Raw genomic sequence first — 7,500 nt, forward strand, 5'->3', positions numbered from 1 at the left:
AACTCATGATGATACTGCACAGGGCTGCGTTTCCCAAAAACTCCTAAGTAGTACTGAAACCTAAGTAGTACTTAAGTATGAGGGGCCGCCTAGGCAATATATCATATCACCAAAAGTTTATGCATAAAATAATTGTATTGGCCTACATCCAATGTTTTGTTTTGGTACACGCAAATACAATTCTTGCTAAAGTGCATGTGCGAGGTAAAATTGTGTATTTTTAAACGTTTAGTGATGATTTGAAAGCTATTTCTGGTATATTGCCTAGACGGCCTCTCATACTTAAGTACTACTTAGGCTTAAGTACTACTTAGGAGTTTTTGGGAAACGCAGCCCAGGTTGTTCAAAGTAAAGTGAGGAAACTAGTTCATGTGGATTTTAGAAAGATTGCCTTAAAGATTACAGTACTCACACAGACTTTGGACCAACAGGAGGGTGAGACAATTAACAACTTGAAAACAACACACACATACACACACACACACACACACACACACACACACACACACACACACACACACACACACACACACACACACACACACACACACACACGGACACACACACAAAATAGGTTCTACATAACAACCATGAGATAGAAGACTACAGTAAGTAGATGTGGACGAGATAACTTATTTGAAGTCTTCTCCTATTTTGACAACAGGCAGATAAAAGGCAGATGAGATCAAACAGAGCCAATCGGCCCACTACACTCTTAAGCTGCGTAACTCAGCAGCGGCAGGTCACAGACGGGGCTGGGTGTACAGCTGCAACTTCTCATCTAATCCCATTCTGGAGGATGCTGGGAAATAATGAGTACGTTCACATATACACCAGGCAGCCAGCTACTGTGTGTGTGTGTGTGTGTGTGTGTGTGTGTGTGTGTGTGTGTGTGTGTGTGTGTGTGTGTGTGTGTGTGTGTGTCTGTGTGTGTGTGTGTCTGTGTGTGTGTGTGTGTGTGTGTGTGTGTGTGTGTGTGTGTGTGTGTTTTGTGTGTGTGTTTTGTGTTTGTGTGTGTACACTGTACTGTATGTGCTGTGATGGGGACGGACAGGACCCATGAGGAGGACAACTCATGCTGTCCCTGTGTGTGTGTGTGTGTGTGTGTGTGTGTGTGTGTGTGTGTGTGTGTGTGTGTGTGTCTGTGTGTGTGTGTGTGTGTGTGTGTGTGTGTGTGTGTGTGTGTGTGTGTGTGAGAGAGAGAGAGAGCTCAAAAAACATCCAAATTCATCATCTGTACACACACACACACACACACACACACACACACACACACACACACACACACACACACACACACACACACACACACACACACACACACACAGACACACACGCACACACACACACACAATGTACACAATGTACAAAAACATGCACACTAAGGCACACAGGCACGTACAACACTCCCCTTAAGCCATGTTGTCAAGATGGCTGCATGCACCTGAATACAGCATGTGCCAATACCCTCCCCTTGTCTCCCCACGACCCCCATGTACCCCCTCTAAGCCCTGCTGAAAAGATGGAAGTAGATGCCAAGATTATAGTGCTGACAAAACTCTCAGAAACCCCTCACCATCGCCTTGCCAATATGAGCAGCTACCCATCGAGCTGAGCTACTAAGCACTTGCAACACGCTGTAGTTCCCCTAGGTGACGATGAAGCAGCCTATTTTGACAAAACTCTGGGAGCACTCACCTTGAAAACCAGCTCTTTGCACAACATCTCACTGTGCATTGACATGCTCTTCTAGGTGGTGTAGACACGACACTGTGCGGCGACGACAGAGCTTTAAACCACTTCCCGTATATGTATGCTGTCCATGATACACCTGTCTGCATGTCATCACATACGAAGCCTATGTTTGCCTGACTAAAATGCAATTGCCTGCACGGCAATTGAAAAGGAGGCATACAGAGAGTCCACATCATCACTCGCAAATAGTCCCTTTGTTTGATGATTTGCCAGGTAATATTTAACTACAGCCAACCTGGGCCATGCAAACAAAACCCACACGTATGGAGGGGGAAGAAGCAAAAGAGCAGACGTTCATGGGCAAGCACAGGACTGTAACAACCAGGCAAGCAAACTGGGCAATTTCCTAGGGCCCTCAGCTGGTAATGACTTATGCACTTCTATTCAAATGGAAGCAATGACCACTTGGCGAGTGGCAACACCTCCGTAAATTCAATGTCCGAAATGTTCGATATTGCTGCTGGCAAAATTTCCTCTCTGCCTAGGACTCCCACATACCTTGAAATAGTCTTAAGGCCAGGAGTAAAGCCAGTGTATGGTAGCTGACGGTCATTTTGCAATGAAGATGTTTCTGTCAATATGAGCATATTATGGGATTTAGCCTTCTTTTCAAGCCATGGCCATACAATATACTGTATGTCAAGATCTGGCTGCCAAGATGTATAATTTGTCTGCTACTCAGTCACCGTGCTGTCACATCATGTCATACTGCCACTGTGACTCCTTTGCAAACTTTTCTTTGACAACTTGGCAGAGACTGTCAAATAGCATACTGCGACAGTGACTCATGAAGGCTGGAGGTGTAGGTTACTGAAGACTTGCAAACACACATAACGAAGAGCTGTAAACACATATAGCATTTCCCTTACAGGTACTGCAGTTCAAATGAGTCCACATCACCAGTCGCAAACAGTCCCTTTGTTTGCCAAATTGCCTGATAATAATTTGTTGACAGCCCAACACGAAAGCACAACCCAGACGTGCACCAAGGGGAAGACGCAGAAATGCAGGGGCTTCATGTACAAGGCTTACGGATGCACAAAAAGCCAATTAATACACTTTTCGGTCAAACATGTGCATTGATTCATATGATTCAATGTTTCTTACAAAATGGGGGTGTACAAAGAAAATGTGTGTAAAAACCTGTTTTTGCATGGGATGATACTTCTGGGCAAAGGGGTCAGTTGTGCGGGCCCATGCAGGGAAAAGAGGGGTCCAGAATTGGGTCCTTATTACACTGTATGTACAGTATAGGGTGGCTGGATCTGTCATATGATTTTATTCCTGGTCCGAAGCTGTCAGTGGCCCTGACAAGGAATACAATTGGTCTGTTACTGTGGCACAGTGCTGTCACATCATATCATACTGCTGCTGGGACTAGTTTGCAGCATTTTATGTGACAACTTAAAGGCAGAGAATGTACTTCAAAATAATTGTCAAGACAACCAAATGTAAACCTGTTGTTTAGGAACACTGTCTGAAACCGACGGTTTGCAACACAGTGGTTTTTACTGATTGCAGCTGCCATGCAAGCTGTCTGATCCAGTGACATAAATACTGTTGATGTTTGTGACAATTAAGGAGTGCTAGACATTTGACTTTGACCTCAGGTAGGAACAGTCTAAAGTATTTAAACAAGCAGCACCATAAATGTAGACAAAAGAATCAAGCCTTTTTTATGAATGCAGTCACATGTATCTCTCATCACATCATTTCACTAAATCTGATTGTATTTAGTGTATTTAATTTTGACCTGGCTTTCAAGTCCATGAATACCACATAAAAAAATCAATGATGACACGGTCACTCAAATACATAATTTCACTAAATCTGTGGGAAATGTGAGTTAAATGGAGCCATGACATCTCTGGGATTTCATCGAGTTAGAATGGTTGTGGGAGTTTTGTGTGAAATGTCAAGCTGACATTTACCAAATCAGTACCGTGAACTCTCTGGGCTTCCGTATGAGGTATAGGGTAACGCCAAGGTCATCTGACGGATATCAAGCTGAATGATCCAGCTCAGATTGAGGACCTTCCTCTTCCCCCTTAATTATTTACCCTGTCACCTTTTCCTCCCAATATCCACCAAATCTCTCTCTCACTCTCTCTCTCTCTCTCTCTCTCTCTCTCTCTCTCTCTCTCTCTCTCTCTCTCTCTCTCTCTCTCTCTTGATCATGATGTCTCTTCCCCCTCTGCCTCAGTCTTCTCATCTTGCCTTTCTCTTCTTCCATCCTTTCCTGTCTCTCTCCATATCTGTCTGTTCATTATTCTTTCCCTGCACTCACTATTTTCTACTCTTTTTCTACTTTCTTACCTCCTCCATCTTTCTGTATTCCTCCCTCTCTGTGTCTCGCTCCATCTTTTCTGCTACCTTGCCTCCTCTTCATTTCTCTCTCAATTTCTTTCTCAATCTTCCTCTCCAGAGTCTGACACAGGACAGCCCATTCCCTTGTCCCTTCTCGTCTCCCATCTCTCTCTCTCTCGCAGACTTGCCCCCTCCTTAATTTTTCTCTCTATTTCGCTCTCGATACTTCTCTCCAATGGGAGACACAGGACAACCCTCTCTTCTCTCCTCTTCTCTTCTCTTCTCTTCTCTTCTCTTCTCTTCTCTTCTCTTCTCTTCTCTTCTCTTCTCTTCTCTTCTCTTCTCTTCTCTTCTCTTCTCTTGCCTTGCCTTGTCTTGTCTTGTCTTGTCTTGTCTTGTCTTGTCTTCTCTCATCTCATCTCATCTCATCTCATCTCATCTCATCTCCTCTCATCTCCTCTCCTCTCCTCTCCTCTCCTCTCCTCTCCTCTCCTCTCCTCTCCTCTTCTCCTCTCCTCCTCCTCCTCCTCCTCTCCTCTCCTGGGCCTGACACAGGACAGCCCTTCCACCCTAGACCTAGAAACTTCCCATGCTGCTCTATTTGTCCTCTATCCCTCAGCCAGAGGTTTAAAAAAGTGGGAGGGAGATTAAATATTAATGTGCACCAAAGCAGACCAGGTTGGTCATTTATCTTGGTCTTCAGAGAGATATCTCCATGGGAGAAGTGATGGTGCTGAGCTGGGTCAGTCTTTGGTCAGTGTGATAAGGTGAGTTGGTGAGTGGTGCATTGTGGTCCTGGGCAGTGAGGTGTGGTGAGGTGCGGGTTGGTGTAGTGTGGTGAGATAAGATGCAGGTTGTTGCGATGAGAGAGAGGAGAAGAGAGAGGTGTGAGGGGTGGTCCTGAGCTGGTCAGTCTTTGGTCAGTGTGATAAGGTTGGTTGGTGAGTTGTGGTGCCTTGTGGGTTGGTGCGTGGGCCTGGGCAGTGCGGCGTGGTGAGGTGTGGGTTGGTGTAGTGTGGTGAGGTAAGATGCAGGTTGTTGCGATGAGAGAGAGGAGAAGAGAGAGATGATGCTGAGCTGGTCAGTCTTTGGTCAGTGTGATAAGGTGAGTTGTGGTGCCTTGTGGGTTGGTGCGTGGGCCTGGGTAGTGCGGTGTGGTGAGGTGTGGTGGTGAGGTGTGGGTTGGTGTTGTGTGGTGAGGTAAGATGCCAGTTCTTGCTATGAGAGAGAGGAGAAGAGAGAGGTGAGAGAGATGGTGCTGAGCTGGGTCACAGCCTTGGTCGGTGTGATTAGTGGTGTGGTGCATTGTGGGTTGGTGTGGTGTGGTGTGGCGTGGTGTTGTGTGCAGGGTGGTGTGATGTGATACAGTGTGTGTAGTAGGGTAAAATGAGTGTAGTGTGGGGCGGTATGGTGTGGTGTGGCATGATGAGGTGTAGTGTGGTCTGGGTTGGTTGGTGCGGTGAGGATTGGTGCATTGAAGGTTTGTGGGTTGTGGTTTTGGTGTGATTATTTGAGGTGGTGTGGTGTGAGGCATGGTGTTGTGGTGTAATGCACTGTGGTGTGGTGTGGGTTGGTATAAGGGTGTTGTGTGGAGGTTCTTACAGTGTGTGTGTGTGTGCGTGTGTGTGGTATGATTAGGTGTGGTGTGGTGTGGTGTGGTGTGGCATGGTGTGATGTGGCATGGTGTGGTATGGTATGGTATGGTGTTGTGTAGTATGTGGCAAAGTAGTGTGGTATGAGGTGGTGTAGTGTAATATGGGGTGCCATGTGAGTTGGTGCAGTATGGGGCATGTGGGTGTGATACTACTGTAGTGTGGGACACAATGTTGTTATGCCCCAAAGCTTTTCATGGCTCTGTCAAATAGTAGATGGAAATGAGGATGCAAAAAATCCTCATTGCTTGTTACTTCTGCCCAGCTCTGTAATGTATGCAAAACCCAATGTTTTGTAAGTCTTTTCTTCTTTTCTGACATTGCATCTCCTTTGCTTCGCTCTATCTATCTCTCTGCCTGACACCCCCCTTCTCTCTGTCTCTCTCTCTGTCTCTCTCTGTCTCTCTGTCTCTCTCTCTCTCTCTCTCTCTCTCTCTCTCTCTCTCTCTCCCCTCTGCCTCACTGCCATTTTCTTTAATTCTAGGAATTCTAGACTGTAAACCAGCCATAAGGCGTTGGCACATTTATCAGTTGGGGTGTGTGTGTGTGTGTGTGGGGGGGGGTTATCATTATCCCCTTGGGAAGTTGTCCTTTCAAAGGGGCTCTGACAGGTGGGGACCAATTTGGAGATTATTTATAATGATTGCCACACCTCCGGATGCGGTGGCGTCACACAAATGCAGACACACACACTTGCATGCACACGCACACACCTGGATATAGTGGCATCATGCACACATGCACTCACACGCACACACGCACACACAAACACAAACACACACACACACACACACACACACAAACACACACTCACACACACACACAAACACACACTAACACACACACACACACACACACACACACACACACACACACACACACACACACACACACACACACAGGGCCGCTGACAGGTTTGGCTGGGCCCGGGACAAAATTTTCTCAATGGGCCCCCCCTCCCAACACCAAAAAAGCCCCCTACCCCCTCATCCCTGACGGTCCCTACACAAAATAGTCAAACGCCCAACCACCACCACGTAATTCCCTTGTGCAGCTCCAAAACACACCACGTCGGGATGACAAGCCCATTTAGGCCTATAACGGATAAACAAAAACTTATTTACAACCTTACAGATATGGACTGAGTGGAGTTATGGTTTTCAAAATGCTATCACAATAAAATCCACGCTATTGTATTAGCCTACTTAAGCTCATGAATAGCACATTTTTCATCACATCGACCATTTTCACTTGACCAAGGGGAATCATGTCAAGGACGCGTGTATGTCCGCTGAACTTCCAGAGAGGGGAACAAGGCGGAGCACATTCATCTTGCGAGTGTGAAGTTCACCGCAATCAGAACCGAAAGTTACAGGTTACCCCAAAACGACACCGTTATAACCCATTCGTTAGGCTACATTCAATTCTAGGCTATCTAAATGTCAATTTCACACATTGACATGCCACTGGCTTATTTTAAACCAAATAGGTTTAAACCAGAGTCGAGTTGCACTGGCTGTAATTCAGCTGACCGGGGATGATTCTCATATCAATTCAGCCTGATTGGCGTGCGCGTGCCTGCCTGAAACATTTGATTTGGACACATAATTGCAGAGTAATGCGCATATTCATAGATTCAATTACATAGGCGCATGAAACACATTGTTATTAAGCCGTTGTGGTAATCAAATTATTCGATACCCCCTGTCTCTCTGATACTGAATCCCGTGTGACTTGCTCACGGCCTCCTGTGCCAATGTTAGGCTACTTGACGACGGGGCTGGAA

This window comes from Engraulis encrasicolus, chromosome 19 (genome assembly GCF_034702125.1).
Source record: "Engraulis encrasicolus isolate BLACKSEA-1 chromosome 19, IST_EnEncr_1.0, whole genome shotgun sequence".
Taxonomy (NCBI): domain Eukaryota; kingdom Metazoa; phylum Chordata; class Actinopteri; order Clupeiformes; family Engraulidae; genus Engraulis; species Engraulis encrasicolus.